Here is an 18,765-nt window from a genome sequence, read left to right as displayed (position 1 = left end):
TTAAATCACTGAGATGAGCAGATAAATCGCTAAGAATTTAAACTATGGTTTAAAATGTCCATCTACAAGTCCTTATTTTTATATTTACTTTCGTTTTCTGTTTCCTTATTGTGTTTGCTACGTTATTACTATGCCCCACAATCCCTCCTGTCCATGTTTAATGGACAGAATTTTGTGTGTGTGCTTAATGTTGACTCCTCTAGTAGGACCTCTACACAAGATTCCGCTTACACCAACTGCTCACTAGTGTGGTCTCCAAAACCACACAATTGTAAAGCGATAGGACGGTATGTTTATATGATCACGCATAGCATTTCTACACATAATTCAGTAGGTTAAACCAAAACATAGTTTTGAAAATAAAGTTCAACACTACAGTCTTAGGCTGTGGTTCAAGATGAGCAGCAAGGTGCGGTAATTTCTGTAGTAGCGGCGAGGGTGGGTCAGTGGGGGGGGTCGGGTAATGGGGAGATATTTCCTATCCTAGGCACCCTTAAACTCACCCGTAGTTGTGTTTGTTTACTTCAGATGTTCATACAGCTTATCAGTACATGCCACATTGTTTAGTAATGCACAAGTATTCCTTCACAGGAGACCACACGAATATGAGCACAAAATCTTTGCCGAAACCAACATCCCAAGAGACCAAATGACACTCGAGATTTGCAGATTTGGAACGTCATTATGTGAGCGTTATAAGCGCCGTAGGAACCGGCACTTTCAAGTACCCCAAGTGTGCATCAGACCACTAAAATAATGTATGTCCAAAACCGTTCCCTTTCCTTGAAAATGTTATGCTATTTTCCAGACATTTGACATGACCTTCCAGTTTTCCAGTGTACGGCTAATCGTTTTACTCGAGCTTCTGAAAATGTATACTTCCCCACCCCCCTCCGTCTTCTATAAGCGTTACATGGTCAGACGTTTACGTGCATATTTTTTGTAAAAGATTGTTGCAATGCTATAGGAGGCGTACAATATGTCCTTCGGCTTGGTTTCCAAGAAAGGGGATAAGATTAGATCGACCGCGTTCCTTTCTTCCCCTTTGTTGATGATGGTACAATAGCAGCACCATCTCGAATCTTACTATCTCAAAGCTGGGTGGGAAAGGCTGGTTTCCCCACGGCTTCATCCTCAGCCAAGCTCATTTATCTTCTGCTCCAGACCAGAGCTAGAAAAGCAGCTTTTTGATGAAGAGCCTCCTCGGTCGGGAAGGAAGTTTCTCCTTCACTAGCGCACACCACCACCAGTTCGCTGCGTGTCTGTGTGTGCGCCTCCTTCCCTCCCGCCGGAGCGAAAAGACTCGCCTGTGAGGCCACTTTTGCGCCTGTCGAAGAGGCAGGGAGTGGCGGCGGCGGCCGTGGTGGCGACGCTCCTATGCGCTTCGGCCCTCCCAGTCCCTCCTCTCTCGCTGGGTAGCTGTGCGGGGAGGAGGAGGAGGAGGGTGAGCTGTGGGAGGGTCTCCATTGAAATAAACAAGCAGCCAGTTATTAAAACGGGAACATGGCGGCCGCGGAGGACTCGGCAGCTCCAGCTTCCTCTTACAAAGCGAAGGTCAGCGCTGGCGGCAGCCTGGGCGACAGGAGCCGGAGACATTACTGACCTCGGTAAAGAAAAGCGCCCGCGCCCCTTCCTCGGCCCGTCTCTGATCTTCTGCGGACTGGACCGGGGGTGGGCAAGAGAGGGGTCCCTCCCCAGCTGCGTGTTGTATAATAACCCTGGTTGTGTGTAGCGCTGTTGGGGATGGCTGGTTGGTGTCTGGATCAGATGCCTGGAGAACCAGAGGCCGGGAACTGGAAATGGGGGGAGAGAAGCTAGCTGCCAGTCCTGCCCCTCCCCGTCAGCTCTCCGATCCCCAAGTTGTGGGGCTTCTCCCCCACTCACACACTCGGGAAGGGGCACAGAAAGCGGGGGGGGGGAGAGAGATGTCAGCCGGTCCGCTCGACTGTCTACTGTTCTTTTATGAGTGGTGGGTGTGTGGTTGCCTCATTCCCCCCGTTCCGTCAACGGGGAGAGGGTGAGAAACAATTGCTCTTTGAAGTTGGGGTCCCTATACACGCCCCCTCCCCAGATTCCTTCTGAAGGGAAGGTGGCGTCGCTCTCGTCTTGGCTGAAGGGGTGGGGGGACACGAGAGGCTCGCTCTCGAAGGGAAGGAGGCGGAAGGGGGCTGTGCCTGGTAGGAAAGGGGGTGATAATGGAGAAGGCTAGCAGCTGCCCCCTCCCCATCGCGAGGAGGAGGGGGCCGTGGCTGGATAGAAAGGACTTCAGGGGTGGCAGCTGCGTGGCTGACAATGGGGGCCGGGGGGGGGGCTTGGCGAAGAGGGGGGCTTGCCTCTTTCTCCCAAGGCGAGAAGGGCGCGAGGCTTTCTCGGAGGACAGTCTGGGGACACCCCAGCAGCGAGCGTGAGAGGGGATGATGCCCCCACGAAGGAGACCTGTGCGGGGTGAGGCAGGACGTGAGGGAGGCGGCGGCGGCGGCCGGCTGTCTTGCTTATGACAATCGCCTGCGAAATGAAGGTGGGGGCGGCTGGCGGTGCCTGCAGCTGTTCGCGCCCGCCACCGACGAGGGCTTTTAACTTCTCCAACTTTGTGCGCTGCGCGGCGGCCCGGCCCTCGAAGTCCCCCCTCCCGGGACCTGACTAGGCCCCTGCCCGCCTCCCTCCCCGCTGGGTGCGAGCGCAGCCTGGGGAGCCGCATTGCTGCTGCGTGCGCCCGACTGGGTGGGGGGAGGGACGGAGAGAGAGGGGGAGGGAGGCAGGGAGGGGACGGCGGCAGCGGCCCCGGCGGCGCCTTCGCCGCGGTGCGGGGCTTGCTTGACTGGTGCCGTCCTTTGAGGGCGGCGGCGGCCTAGCAGACTGCTGGGTGGCGGGGTGCAGAGGGTTTGCAATGCACCTCGCTCTCGGGGGGACCCGGGCTTCTGCCGCCTCTCTTAACTCTTCAGGGGCGGCTGCTGCTGCGTTGGTGCACTCGAGTCGATTGAAGGGGAGGATGCGTGTGTTTTGTGTATGAGAGGGCGAGCGCCAGCGGGGCTGGTGGTAGTGGGGCGGGGGGGGGGAGGGAGAGGTTAGACTCCACCTTCCTTTCTGTATGGGACTCTTTTTGTTTCATGTGGGGGTGGGAGTGAGAAGAGCCTATTTCCACTCTGCCTCCCCTATTGTACATGGAGAATTGCATACTCCTCCCCTTCCCTTATGTGGCGGGGAGGGTGTGCGTCTAATCCCCTCTCCACCTGCTCCCTCAGCTACCCTTCTGCAAGGGAGGCTGCGAGTGTCTGTATCATGCACAAACAACATACTCCTCCTCTCCCTGGTCTCTTCACTATCCTACCCGAGCTGGAACTGGCGAGGTTTTCCGCACATACTGTAAGCCCAGTCAGTGATTTCATTCTGCACAGTGATGGCGTTCTTTTTTCTTTATAGGCAGAAGCTCTTGTATCCATTGCTCCTGTCGATAGGAGCAAAGGTATCCAGGGTTATTCGTTGTCTTGGCAACTTTGACTTTGTTCATGCAATATGTATTTTCATCTACACCATACTTCCATATACTCTGTAATCAACCTGCTCGGCTCCTGAAGGTTCCTTGAGCGCATTCTCTGTCATGTATGAAAAGTGCATGAGCCCTGTGTGTAAAATGATCAAAAGAAGGAGAAAGCGGGGTGGGGGAAAGCAAACTCTACTGAATACTTTGTAACAGAGCATCTCAGTGAAAGAAATTTTGATGGCCTGTCCTGTCCACCACTGTACACTGGTCTGCTTCATGAATCCAACTTTTAAGATTTTCATTTTGGACATGAATGAGAATGTGCAGCTGAGGCAGTTCGGTAGAAAGTTATTGTCCTGCAGAAAGACCTTTTAGGGCACATCTACATCAGAGATTTACTGGGGACTATAGTTCATTGAAAAGTGGTGGGAAACAGTGTTCTCTCTTATTTTTTTACATCTGTGTGCCTTCCTGATTCAACCTGAGTGGGATCTAAAATTAACTGAGCAGACATTAAAAAAATGTGTGAGCGCGCACACACATGCGCACTCCTTAGAGGGAACAGTGCTGGGGAACTCTTAACAGAATTCTTGGCACTCTCAAATTGCAGTTTCTTTGGAGGTAGCAATGACAATTACACTGATTTACAGTCAACATCAGTAGTGTAGGTTACGATATGAATAGGCAAAAGTAGTTTATTTTCCACTTTTTAAATCTCTTTCTTGGCCACCTGAAGCAACCCCAGGTCTGAGAATTGTGTTTTCTCTGTTAGCTAATAGCAGTATCTCATGTCACATGTAAAGATACTAGTATATGGGTAGCACAGAATACCAGTTCCTAAGTTCTTGTTGCCTGTTGTATGACTTTTGTCATGTTTAATGCAATTGCAAAATTTGCAATAACACCGAGAAAACACTGCTCATTAAAATAATTTCTTTGCTCACCTGGTTGCAGATAAATGATTTCTTTGTCTAATATTTGTTTTCATCAACTGTTAACGGCAGAGGAGACAGTATCATAATTGCTAAATGTATGCTTGGCAACTTAAAATTAATATAATTTTTAACCCTTGAAAATGATCTTTATAGGTGTAGGTAAAGATAGGCAAAGGGAAACCTAACTAAGGGCCTTTTGGCAGTTCTTTACACTTTTGTCCATATCACTGGATTTCTAACATTGGTTGACTGTAGTTAGGATGCTTGTGATTAGCTACACTATTCTGTACTGCTCTTTAACCATTGTGGCATGACAGGTCACAAGGTTTATTGCAGGCTTTGATTTTAAATCCAAAATTTCAGCACCATACATACTTCAGTATTATACGTCTTTTAAAATTCCATTAAATTATTTGTTCACCTTCTACATCCTATCCTATATTTAAAAATAAAAGTCTAGAGTGATCATCAAAACCTTTCTTTTCTGGGTAAGCTGTGATGCTTAAGACATCTTACTTAATAGCAAATGAATGAATGCTCATTCATTTTAAATTTTTAATAGTCACAGATAGGCAGATGCATGCAAGTTGTATATGGTGAGTTAATCTTGCTTTACACTGGGATAATGACAGCTGCAACTGTTTGATTAGAAATCAGATTTGTTGAACATATATCTAAATTGAATTGTGACAATAGAATCAAAATAGGAGACTCTTACGTGCTATATTATAAAAGGCATGTTTTAAAATGTTATTTTGATTAGGTGACTTTTATTTAAACTTCCAAGAGTTGGCTTTTGCAGCATTTTGCTTCATAATAAGAGTAAGCCTGCCCATTTGTAAAAGTACAGGTTTCTCTATAGAAATAACAGAGTTATTTAGAAAGACAGCTGCTACTACAATGCTCACTGTCTTCTGCTCTCTCCTTTTGTTGATGATGTCACTGACATGTTGGCATAAGCTAAAGTCCTATGCTAAACTGAAACTCAAGCAGGGAGAATACATAACCAAGATCTTTTTTAGATCTGAGTTGTGAAGAATCTCTGAGAAAAACAGGAAAGTTCTTAGTTTAACCAGTGCATTTTGTACTGAGCTTGCACATATAAATTTTATTTAATATAGTGTGGAAGACTCATTGGCAGCTTAGCATAACAAAAAACTAAAATGTGTGACTGTACATTTGGCAAGTTCTTTGCATTCTTTTGTTTGTTCTTGCTTATGTTAAAGGGAAATACAGTACTAGTAATACCAGATAAACTGACTCCATGATGTTTCTTCTTGAGTATTAAAATCTACATGTGTTTTGATACAGGTACAAATGTTCTACTGCATTGATATTAAGTAATGAAGAACAGCACAACACATACTTAATTGTTACTTGTATGTACATATGTTATTAAAGACTTATCTGATCTCACTCATACTATTATTTATTTAGCATATTTATTAATAATAATAACAACAACAACAACAATTTTATTTCTATACCATCCTTCCAAAAATGGCTCAGGGTGGTTTACACAGAGAAATAATAAATAAATAAGATGGATCCCTGTCCCCAAAGGGCTCACAATCTAAAAAGAAACATAAGCTAGACACCAGCAACAGTCACTGGAGGTATTATGCTGGGGAAAATATTCACTAATATTTAGCATATTTATATAGCATATTTGTGTTATGTTAATTAATTTAATTTAGATGAACACTTTTATATGTTGAATGTGCTTAGAAAGGCAACACACTACTTTGCTTCCTTCTCTTCAGTCATTTCCTGAAAATGCTATTTGTTCATTTGGATAGTAGCAAGTTTATAATGGGAGAGGGATTGTGATGGGGGTGGGGAAAAGCCTCTTGAACATATGGAGATATCCAGAAAGATGTGCATTGTCAGCTGTGGTTCCATTGTGTGCTTTCAGATGGGAACTGAGCTATCTTTCCTCCTGGGGATTTTGGTCTTACAGAGGAATTCTTTGACTTCTGATATAAAGATGATGAAGCTTAAAGCGGCAAACAAGTAACATATGCATGTTGTTAATTCTTCTAACACAGTATTGCTTCATTGAGCAAATGAAGCTCTTAGCAATTATATTTAAAGTAAGTGTATTACATAGCAAATAGATTAATTCATATTGGCTTTATATTATCAGTAGTTATATTATGCATGGTTTATCCAGCATATCCATTATGCAAACATACTCTGAGCTTAAAGAGTCAATGGCTTAGTATTTCAAACAGCATGGTGGACTTTGAAATATAAAATTGTGTTCTGTCTCTTCTAAATTGTAAATGCCTGTAGTGGGAGAAATAGGTGTGATATTTGGATTCTCCCTCCATCCGTAATTTGTGTTTCAAAATTCAAATTCTTATTAAATTACCGAAAATATGAAACTGCAACCACTGGCTAACATATACCTTGCTTTCCATCTGGTCTTGTGGTAGGAAGCATGACTTGTCTCCTTAGCTAAGCAGGGTCTGCCCTGGTTGCATATGAATGGGAGACTAGAAGTGTGAGCACTATAAGATCTTCCTCTTAGGGGATAGAGCTGCTCTGGGAAGAGCAGAACGTTTCATTCCCTCTCTGGCTTCCCCAAGATAGGACAAGTTTTTTTTATAGGACAAGATTTTTTTATTGAACCAACAAACTACCAAAGCATACAGTATGAGAGATTCCTGCCTGCAACCTTGGAGAAGCTGCTGCCATTCTGTGAAGGCAATACTGACCTAGATAGACCAATGGTCTGACTCAGTATATGGCAGCTTCCTATGTTCCTATGTTCCATCCAACATGTTTCTGAATATAACCTGGATGTCCTTAACATCTACTGTTGTATTTCTAAAATGACACCACAGGTTAAAGTACTGTATTTTTACTGCTCATGTTGAGATAGCTTTCAGTCTGTGATAGTTGACTTGGCCCCTGCTCATAAACACACTTGCCTTCATTTGATGTTCCATATAAAGACCTCTGTGCATGTTCCCCATCATGTCGTTTCATCCTGCTTATCAAGCCTCTCCAGAAAAAAAATCTGTTTTGGAAACTTGGGGAGTGTTTGGGAGCAGACTCCAGAGCAGCTCAAGGAAATGGAAAGCAGCGGGGTGGGGGGTGGATGGAGGGTGGATCGGGGGTAGATGGGGGTGGATAAGCAGGGAAATCGTCATATATGTGCAGAAGTGCTTGTATAGATCTGCAACCGTTTCGATCCTAGCCACTAAGTGAAAGCAAGTTCATTGTCAGCCGTGATGCATATTTACGACTTAATTAATTTAAATTAATTGATTGATTGATTGATTGATTTTTATTTAAATAGGTGCCAGTAGAACTACTGATATTGTTAAATATAAAAACAGGCAATGGCAGTGGGAGTTTTCTTGCAGATATTTTAAGTGCTTCACAGGTTGAGTAGGATGCTCACCTGATAGGCCATGGTAGAATGACAGCTTTGGGAATTCTTTTGTTAAAAAGTGGTTAACTTTTTATTCTAATAATAATAATAATAATAATAATAATAATAATAATAATAATAATAGGGTTTGGCAAAAGCTTTAGATGGAAAACTTTAGTGCTCACTTCTAGTAATAACTTTATGCAGTGTTCTTCTTAATAAGGCCAGGGGGCCAAGTTGCAGCCGCCATCAGTTCTTAGCGCAGTCCCCTGGCGGTATTGTTGGGCATGTGTGAGGCTTTAGAGTTTAGATGAAGCTTTAATGCTCTGCACAGTCCCCCTGGCACCATGCAGAGATCACCATTCCCATTATGCAGTACTGTGCTTTGCTCAGTGCCGGTGGGTTTCCTTTAGAGCAGTGGTTCCCAACTTGGGGTCATAGGAACACAGGAAGCTGCCATATACTGAGTCAGACCCTTGATCCATCTAGCTCAGTATTGTCTTCACAGACTGGCAGTGACTTCTCCAAGGTTGCAGGCAGGAATCTCTCTCAGCTCTATCTTGAAGAAGCCAGGGAGGAAACTTGGAACCTTCTGTTCTTCCCAGAAGGGCTCCATCCCCTGAGGGGAATATCTTATAGTGCTCACACATCAGGTCTCCCATTCATATGCAACCAGGGTGGACCTTGGGGACAAGTCATGCTTGCTACCACAAGAGCAGCTCTCCTCTCCGCTACAATAAATTGTAGCTAGGGATGATGAGAACTGTTTTTCAGCAACATCTGGAGGACCCCAGGTTGGGGGCCACTGTTTTAAAGAAAATGGAGTCCCCTTAAGCCCCCTGCATCTTCTTGGAAGGTGCTGGGAAGAATAGCCCTTCCCAGTGCTTCCCCCATAACGCTATTAAAGAGAGGATTCTGTCTCTCTTAAAGGGCCCTCCCAGCACTGAGAAAACTGAGAAAAGTGCGGTTAACTGTGCAGAAGTCAGCACAGTGGGAAATGGCTCTCACACTAAAGGTTTTTATTTTTTATTTTTTGGTTGTTGGTTTTTTTTGCCAAAGTGGCCCTTGCTGAAAAAAAAAAGTGAAGATGAATGTTTTGTTGAAATGCCACATTCAGACCCCTTTAAAGTGAGATTAAAAATGATTGGTTGTCACTTTGGGGAAGCGAGGGGGAGGGGTATTTTCACAATGAAATGTGCTTGTATATCCTTATAATCCAATGAACATAATCCCTACTGTGTTGAAAGCAGTGGTAGAGCTCGCATTAATTTAAATGTGAGGTCTATAGCGTTCTTTAAATAGGTTTTTTCAGTTGTGATCACTATCAGACACAAACCATACTCTATTAGCTCTTCAGTGTGGCTTTATAAGTGAAGCATATAAGTGTATATTTCAGATCAAGGCACTGAATGAGCTGCAGTCCTAGCCCATTCTAAAAATACCGGGGTGGGGGGATGGGGTGGAAACTTTGTGCACCATTTGAACTTCAAGGAGGATGTGCACCTGTACAATAGTAAGCTGCTTCCTGTTGAGGATTGAGTAGTATATCTTGCTCTATGGTGGTGACTGAAAACCACTGTTCTGATTCTTCGGGGGAAGTTGATGCAACTGACTTGACCACATATCTGGTGGCCAGGTTGCAAATTATTTTGTTGGGGGGAAAGTTAGTTCTGAAATCTCATTGAAATGAAAGGGACTGAAACACTGGTGTGTGTTAAGACCCATATATCGGTGGGATGTAGTCACACCTAGCTTTTTAGAATTTGCTTCATAGCATGTTGAAGCTATGAAGGATATGTTGGTTGGATCTTGTTTTGGTGAATTTAAGTGTCAACTCATGATGGCTTGTGGAACTTCAACATGTAAGAAGAGAGTGTGACTCTGCCGGAGTGTTTTTTCCTTAAGTGGCTTTCCCATGTGTGAAAGTTCAGACTGAGAAAAGTGTGTTTATTTATCACTGGTGCCCTTTTCATGTGTTGTTTATAGGAGAGGAAAACAGGAGTGTGCTGGCTACCTATGCCTGCTGTGCAGATGAACACCTTGGCTACATGCCCTGGCTCTCTGCACGTTAAGCACTTGGCTGCAGAGATGAGCACTGGTCTGGACTTGGGGAGAGTTAGAATCTGGTGACAAGGATCCTAAATTACAGAAAGAAACTCTCTCTGTATTCAGCACTTGCCTCTGCAGATGAGTACTGAACATGAGGAGATGTGTTTAAGAAGCATGTGGAGAATAATATATGAAGAGCGCGCTTGTATTCTGGCATCAATGTTGATGTCTTTGGGATAACAATAAGATAAATAGTATGTACTGGGATCTCTTAAAATCAAACCAAAAAGAATCAACAAGATCCACACCAAACTATACACTAACCATGTAATGAAAAGTAAGTGACAACTTAATCCAGTGTAGTTCTGTAATTTGCAAATATTTACAATCTCTGATAAGACAAAACATAAAAGATTGGGAATCATATCAATGAACCCAAATATATAGCATTGAAGGATTGATAAAGTCCATAGTGTGGAGAGTGATGGAATACAAAATGAATAAATCCACACATCCACGACAGTGACCTGGAAGGGTGGATATGATTTAAATCATAATTTAAATAACGATTTAAATAACTAGTCAGTAAGATTAGATTTAAATCATGGTTATTTACATAAAGACTCATTCTTGCTGGAATAATCCTAATATTTACAGCTAGATGAAGGTTTCATTTTTGGTCCTCTTCTAGATAGAAAAATGGCCCAAAATAATCTTACAGAAACCTCTGGAAGAGCATGACATTGTGAATGGATTAATGGAATTCATTTACCAAAAAATTTAAACATTGCATATATACAGCCTCATTCTCCATAATTAAAAATTAATCCTTATTTCATGATGAATACCTTTGGACTATAATGTATCTTAAATAGAAAACTATCTTTAGATAGATTTTTCCTTCAAAAAGCAGTTTATTTAAAAAAATCTGATTTAAATAAAAAAATCTGATTTAAATTTTAAAAAATCCAGTGTTTTTGATTTTTTTTTTAAAATATTGATTTTTATCCACCCTGTGACCTGGTGACCTCCGTTTCAACGTAGCTCTTTCTCAAGTGGAAAATAGTCTTCAAAAAGTAATACTAATCCACATGCTCCAAAGTCTAATCTTTATGTTTACATCCACCTCTACTACTTCTGGCGAATTCACTCAAGGAACAAAGTTAGGAAGCTGTCCAACTAGTTAGACCATTGGACCATTTAGCTCAGAATTGCATACACTGGCTGGCAGTGTCTTCTACAACATTTCAGGGAAGAGTCTTTCCCAGCCCTATGGGGATTGAACCTGGGACTTCTGCATGCAAAGGAGATGCTCTACCATTGAGCTGTGGCCATAACTTCATAATGTTTATATCATGACACATGAGGTGGGGGGAGTTTGTCCTTGGATGTTCTAAACAAATTACAGATTGCTTTGTGGGAATATTAGTCAGTGGTTAAGGGTATTGCACTTAAAAAAGAGAGAGAGAGTCTTTCACCAGTTGTATTTGTGTTGTGTCCAGAATTGCATATATAGTTTTGATTGTGCTCTGCAGTTTTGGGGTTTCCCAGCAGAACTTCAGGACCTATTTTAATGGGCAATTGAATATTGATATGGTTATTTAGATAATGGTACAACTATATTATTATTATTATTATTATTATTATTATTATTATTATTACTACTACATTTATATCCCGCTCTTCCTCCAAGGAGCCCAGAGTGGTGTACTACATACTTGAGTTTCTCTTTCACAACAACCCTGTGAAGTAGGTTAGGCTGAGAGAGAAGTGACTGGCCCAGAGTCACCCAGCTAGTTTCATGGCTGAATGGGGATTTGAACTCGGGTCTCCCCGGTCCTAGTCCAGCACTCTAACCACTACACCACGCTGGCAAACTCAAACCACTACACCATGCTGGCAAACTCAAACCACTACACCAAGCTGGCAAACTTAAAAGCTTTGTTTCTGAACTGAGGATTTCAAATGTTAGGTATATTTGCTAAGAGCTTATCCATGCAAATATGATATGAAGTATATGACAGGGTTTTCTCAATTGTGATACTACCTTTGGGGGTATAAAATCCTGAGGGATGGCCATATACCTGCCATCTGAATCCTCTGCTCTTCTTTTCCTTCCTGTATATTTTTAACAGACAATCCTGAGGCATTGATTCTCTGAGGTCATTCACACAATCAAAAACTGTTCTACCCAGGTTTGGGAGCTGTGTGTGCTCCCAATTTTCAGTTGTGTGGAATCAAGGTAAGAGGAAAACCTGCAAAGAAGTGATTGTATGGAAGCAAGCTAGGAGGAAAAGCTACCCAGATTTTCCTCTTACCTTGCTTCCACACAATCACTTCTACCCAGTTTTTCCTCTTATTTTGCTTTCACACAATGGAAAACTTGGAGCACACGCAACTCACAAATCCAGATAGAACATAGTTTTTGATTGTGTGGATGACCTCTCTGTGTGTCCTCCCTTCCTTCTGTAAGAAGGATGGAGAGAAGGGAGGGAGTAGTCCCAAACTGTCATTTATTGGGGGGTGGGGGGATACAAAGATTTTACATTCCAGTACTTAGTGAGGCGCTTCACACAAGCAGTGTGAAGCGCCAGGAAGAAGGTTGCAGGGAAAACAACTTTGACCCACTCTCCCCGCAGATGACCACATATCCATCACTGAGTGGATGGATCGCCTGCCCAGACGAGCGGCGGCTAGACTCCGGTGCTCCTACGCCTCGCCTTGCCCAGCAGCTCCAGGGGTTGGGTGAAGGAAAGCATCACCATTTGGCGCCCTGCCCCCTGGAGCCCCAGTAATGCACTGCGTGAGTGCGTGGTGCATTCCTGGGATCCCCATCCCCAAGTGTGCCTGCTGCAGCTGTGAGCAGCCACAGCAGACACATGATCAGTTGAACAAGGTTAACAGAGTGCTCGCTCCGTTAACCTCGTTTAAAGGGGTGGCTGGTCTTGTGGTAGCAAACATGACTTGTCCCCTTAGCTAAGGAGGGTCCACCCTGGTTGCATATGAAAGGGAGACTAGAAGTGTGAGCACTGCAAGATATTCCACATGGGATGGAGCCACTCTGGGAAGAGCAGAAAGTTCCAAGCTCCCTCCCTGGCAGCATCTCCAAGATAGGCCTGAGAGAGATTCCTGCCTGCAACTTTGGAGAAGCCGCTGCCAGTCTGAGAAGCCAATACTGAGTTAGATAGACCAATGGTCTGACTCAGTATATGGCAGCTTCCTATGTTCCTTTGGCTCTTTAAGCGGGCTTGCTACCACCAGGAGCCATGTGTCTCCCGGCGGTTCTCACAACCAGCAGAAACCAGTATTCAGTTCCCAACTGACTAGGTGTCTGCCCATGTGTCCTCCTTGGGTCAAATAGCAGCTTAAATGGTACAATTTACATTAGTGAAAATGGCACAATGGAAAAGGGTTAAGCCTCCCCGCTGAGGTCTTGATCCAGACTGGAGCTCTTCACAGTGGTAATCTTTTGAAAAAAATAATAGGTGAAAATGTGATGATACATTTCTCATAATGTTGAGCTTGACTCTGGCTTTATTGAGTTGCATTAAGCTATGTGGTATTATAATACAGCAAAATAAGTTTAAAATTTTACTTTAGAAAAAAAATCGTAAGTAGAAAGGCTAATGCACATTATAAGTTTATTTATTTTATTTTATTTTATTTTATTTATTGTTGCATTTGTATACCGCCTTTCATTAAAAGACAACCCCAAGGCAGTTTTAAAAAGTTAAAACATACAATAAAAAGACAATAAAAATATTAAGCTAAAAAATATAAAAACAAACCAAATTTAAAATCTATGAAATACAAGCATAAAAACAATACAACAGGTAAAAACACACGGAAGCAGCAGTAAAAACGATTATGTAAAAGCCTGGATAAAAAGCTAAGTTTTAACAAGGTTGGCTTGTTAAAACAAAAACAAAACAAAAACAAGTGTACAATGGTATATCACAAAAACAATTTGAGGGGGAAATTACAAGTAAATGTTTAATGTGTAGATTTTCTAAGTAGTTCTAGTGGATATGTTCAACACAAACTCTAAAGCTTTTTTCTTGTAAAGTAAATTCGAACTGGCAACCTCTGGCTTCTAGTCAAATAATTTCCCCGCTGTGCCATTATGTATTTATTGTCATTATGACCATAATCATCAATAGAAATGCCCCAGTCCAGAGGCTTCACTGTACTCTTGGAGCTAAAGACCTCTTAACATTCATATCCCATTGCATTGGTACTTGCGCAAATACTGTTCTGAATAATGACAATGTAGGTGGTTGTTCTTATCTCCATGTTAATAGTGAGAATCTGGGGCTGACAGAGTGGATTGGTAAAGGACACGTACTGAATTCATATCTTGATGTGAAATTTAAATTAGGATTTTCAGCTCATACTTCATAGCTATACCAGTTTTTCTGTCATTCAGTAGAGCAGAACTAGTTGGATGCAAATAGTGTTTGTACTTCTACTGGGAGTAATGTTCCTCCTAATATTCTATTCTGCGCAGGTTTTTTTAATTTTTTCTTTTTGTTGTTTCAAGAACTAAATGTGTGGCCTCAGTATAGTTCTCTAATGGTGATGGCAGTAAAATAAGATAAAGAGCAAAGTTGTTTGATATCTTGTCCCTACCCCTTCTTGATAAAAATGCAACAATTTTGTGACCAGGAAGTTTGAATGGCCAGTAGAATGTGTCATGCAAGTATACATGGTAGTAGCAGAATTATTTAGAAACGCTTGGACGAAAATATTGGAGAAAAGGCCATGGTAGTACATGAGAATGGGGGATATTTGATGGTTTTGCTGGCAGAATAAATAATATTATTATTAGTGGTAGTTTGGGAGAATATTTACTGTTTGTTTTGTTTATAGCAGGCTTGAGATGTATCAGAATACTGAAGCTTTCAAGCACACAACCTGTAGTACTGATTTGACTGCCTCCTTGAGTCTTGGTAAGTTTTTAAATAATGCATGTTTAACATTGTATCTTATGAATGAAAATGTGTCTTTATGAGATTATATGTTGCACATACAAATAATAATTTTGTTCTAAGGCAATAGTTCTCTTTGCATTCTGTCCTCTCCAGGACTCCTGAATTCCAGGACTCCTACGTCTACCATATTTAAATAATTAATTGGCTAAAATATGTAAAATGGGGTTACAGTATACAACAGCACCATAAGAGAGTGAGGAATAAACTGGACACACTTCAGACATGGTGTGATGTCTATACTGGAGATGCTTTTGTACAGTCACACTTGGGGTCAGTTCAGATATAATGTCAAACCATAGTGCTACATATGCAAACAAGCCCCATATTTGTATGTTCCCTCCTCTTCTGTGTTCAGATTCCCTTCCTCACTTCTACTTTAGTAGCAAACCCCAGTTTGCTAATATTTAATCTTACTGTTTAATCAAAAAAGTGAGTACAGTGTGGAAGAAAGCAAGTTCGGTGCAGTGGTTACAGTTTCAAAGTAGGACCAGGGAGGCCTAGGTGCAAATTCCCGTTCAGCTATGGACCCACTGAGTGACTTTAGCTAGTCACTGGGGCTATTCTCACAGTCAGGTGAAATCGGGCTAGGGGAGCCTAGCCCAATTTTGCCTGACCATGAGAACCACCGGGCTTGCCTGCCCTTAAACCAGGTTTGCAGAGCAAATGCTCCTCAAACCTGGGTTTTTTAATCGTATGTTGCTGCAGTGCGGCTCTGCAGTGCAGCAGCTCACAAGTAGACCTCCAACCGGGAGGCTTAAAAGCAGCCTCCCGGCTCGGGGGTGTCTCCAGCATTCCCTGCGCAGCCCCCAAACTCAAAACCCCCCGCCTGCTCTGTGACGGAGCTGGCAGTTGTTTGGGGGGCCTCTGCGGCCGCCCGGAGCAGACTAACTGCTTGATAAAAATGCAACAATTTTGTGACCATTTTGGCGGCTCCCACTGATCATGGGAACCACCTCACTGTCTTTCCACTAACCTACCTCACAGGGTGGTTGTGAAAATAAGTGGAAAGCTTGTATGCTACCTTGTGCTCTTTGGAAGGAAGGTGGGATAGAAATGAAATAAATAGGGATGAACATACCTTGTATTTATTTATATTATATTTAGGTTTATTTACTGCCTTTTATAACAATTATCTCAAAGTAGTGTACAATAAAGATCAACAAACAAGAATTAATCTGAGTGGCCAGGACATATTTTTGCTGCTCTGAAATTCACAAATTTTTCCTTACTTGACAAAAGATAGCCAGAGTGATTTCATTAAGAGTGTCTAAATCCACAAGCAACTACTTTATATTCCTATGATTGGTGTAGACAGTACTGTTCGTAAGGACAGTGTATTCAGCTTCACCCTGAAAATGTATGTCTATTGTTCAAAAGAATGTTCTGGTAGCGATTTTCAGGGTATTGTGAGAGCATAGCTTGGAACCTCAATGGGCAAAGAAAAATGCTTTTCATAAACTGAGAGGCTGGTATTGCAAAAATAAGCCTTGTTTTCTAGTATGTGTTCAATTTGTGTTCAACCTAGATCTCAATGCAGTGGAAGTTAGACCAGACAATGCTATATGAAACTATTCATTTAACTGTGCATATCTCATAAGAGCCATAGCAGGAATAATTCAGTTCTCCAAGATAATGAAAGTACTGTAAATGGATTTGCTGAGTCCTTGAGTTTTGTTCCAGAGCTTTTAAAAGTGTACACTGTGATCCTATAAGTTGAGGTTGTAGTGATACTTGTTGTTTTATAAATGTATCCCTAGGTTTGGAGTAGATAGTATAGTGCATTCAGCTTCTTGGGCGTTTCCAAATGCTTAACAGTTTTTTCAGCTGTTGTTCTTGACTGGACAAAATGTAGAAGATATGGGAGCAGGGGATTTCCTTGTGACTCCCTTGTCATGGTAGTGTAGTTGCCTTTTTTTCTCTCCCCACAGGTATGGTGGACCTGTTAGAATGGTCTGCCCGTGGAGGCTAATGAAATCCAAAGGGCTCCTGAGAGCCCTCAGAGAGCTTCCTGTTAGCATGGCTCATGCTTTTGTTGAGAACCTTGTCATGTTGTAGGATACTTGGGTAGTGTATGTTGGTCAAAGACTGAAATAAATTCAATTCAGTTCACTTTGGTAGTTGACATGATCACTCTGGAGCACCCTCTTTTGCATGACAAGTAAGCCATTGGTTTGCAACTAAATTGCTATGTTATCTAGAAGCATAATCCAGATTTTCTGGTCACTCTTTTATTTTCTACTCTGCTTGGAAACAAGTTAGGACAGGGAGCTTTGAAATCAATAGATTCATGTTTAATTCTCAGAGGACTCTTCAAGAGATCACTATGTGAAGACAAGGGCAGCCTCAATCCAGTACAATGTTAGGCATGCTAGATTGTACACTAGAACTTTCCAGAAGCAACTCTGGTAATTGCTGGACAAAAGCAGCATTTCTCTTTGAAATTAAAAGTAGATGTCTGTGTTGTTTTAATAATATTGTATTTATCTGAATCCAAGACTAGGTTTCCCCCAAGTTTTTTATATTAGAAATCAGGAGGTCATCTTAAATTCAGAATCCTATTCCTTTAGAGTAAATGCATGTATAACATGTATTTAACCTTTACTTTTTAAGGGGGTCATCTTAAAGTCAGAGTCGTCTTCAATTTGAGTAAATACAGGTAGATACTTTGCTACAATAGTAAGTACAGTACCTGACCCATTGTATCATGTATAATCTCAATCAATGTTTTTCCTGTTTTTATTTTATGCAGAAAAGCAGGTTTTATTTTAGCTTGCTTGATAGAGAATCATAAATTCAACTGCAAGATATGTGTATGAATTGTATTAAATTCAGATTTGACTTGAAGCAAAGTGTCACTTAACTATTGTTTTACACTGACAATTAAAACATTTCATTTTTTAAAAATATATTTTTTTTCCACTCTCAAAAATGAAATTCTTTGCTTCAGATTGTATCATAATTCAGATTGTGATATCTGGCCTCCTTATAATGGTACTATTGGTGGTACTACTATTAATTTTCAAAGTGTACTAATAATAATTGAAGTTGGGGTGCTAGGAATTATGAATAGAAAAGGTTATAGTAGTTGCAAATGTGCACATTGACTGCCTTCTTGTTGACTTTAGTTAGGCTTACAGGAGTTCTAGACAAAGTTTGAGCCATGATAAAATACCACATACCATATACATGCCTATACTTGTTTCATGAAGACATCAAAATACCTGTTGGAAAAATTATTTCAATAAAGAATGTAATATCACATAAATATCTTAATTGCCCACTATTTTTGGTACTTGAACAAGTGGCAGCTTTTAAAAACGTCTAATAAACCTCAACATTAGCCAAACAGCTATCTTAAATTATGTTTGCATATTTGATGAAAATACAGTCTTCATCAAATTTTTGTTTTTTCTTTTACCTTTCTGTTTTTAAAACCTATGAGCAAAAGTGTTTGATCAAGGAAGCTGACAGTCTGATCCAAGATCTCTAGAGTAGGTGAAAACATTTTACGGACTCTTTGAGTTTAGGAAATTTCTATTATACAAGTAAGTTTAAAAAAAAAAAGCCGCTTAAAAGAGTGCAGATGTGATATTTGAATTTAAATTGGGAAGATGAAAAAGCTTGAAGACTCTAGCATTTTAAAATGCCACATTAGCTATTGCAGTGATTCTTTTGTTGATATACACAAAATCAGCATTCAATGTACAGAGTTCTTTAATATTGAACAAAAGGTGCCTTTTCTCTGGAGTGATGCAGTTGCACCCGTGAACACTCAATACATTTTGTGTAGTCTGCTTATAAAAGAAGAGGAGACAGCATTGTGAAATAGCTGATGTCTGCATTGTAAAGCAACCACATCCAACTTTTACTATCATTCACAAATAGGTGCATGATTGGAAACTTTGGCTGCAGTGGTATAAAATCAAC

The 18,765-nt window shown here is 41.5% G+C and overlaps 1 protein-coding gene across 3 annotated transcripts in view; it reads left to right on the top strand.

The window, feature by feature from the left end:
• Positions 1 to 1,354: 1,354 nt before the first annotated feature.
• Positions 1,355 to 18,765, top strand: part of NCOA2 (nuclear receptor coactivator 2) — a 206,255-nt gene continuing 188,844 nt past the window's right edge. For 2 of the 3 annotated variants that reach the window (XM_053243943.1, XM_053243940.1), the window contains exons 1-2: positions 1,355 to 1,607; positions 14,717 to 14,796. The gene's annotated coding sequence lies outside the window, so the exon portion shown is untranslated. The remainder of the gene's footprint in view (positions 1,608 to 14,716; positions 14,797 to 18,765) is intronic. The other variant, XM_053243941.1, reaches the window with a different exon arrangement.

Source organism: Hemicordylus capensis, chromosome 4 (genome assembly GCF_027244095.1).
Source record: "Hemicordylus capensis ecotype Gifberg chromosome 4, rHemCap1.1.pri, whole genome shotgun sequence".
In the NCBI taxonomy this organism is placed as follows: domain Eukaryota; kingdom Metazoa; phylum Chordata; class Lepidosauria; order Squamata; family Cordylidae; genus Hemicordylus; species Hemicordylus capensis.
Note: the sequence above shows the minus strand (reverse complement) of the source record. Positions and strands in the feature narration are given on the sequence as shown.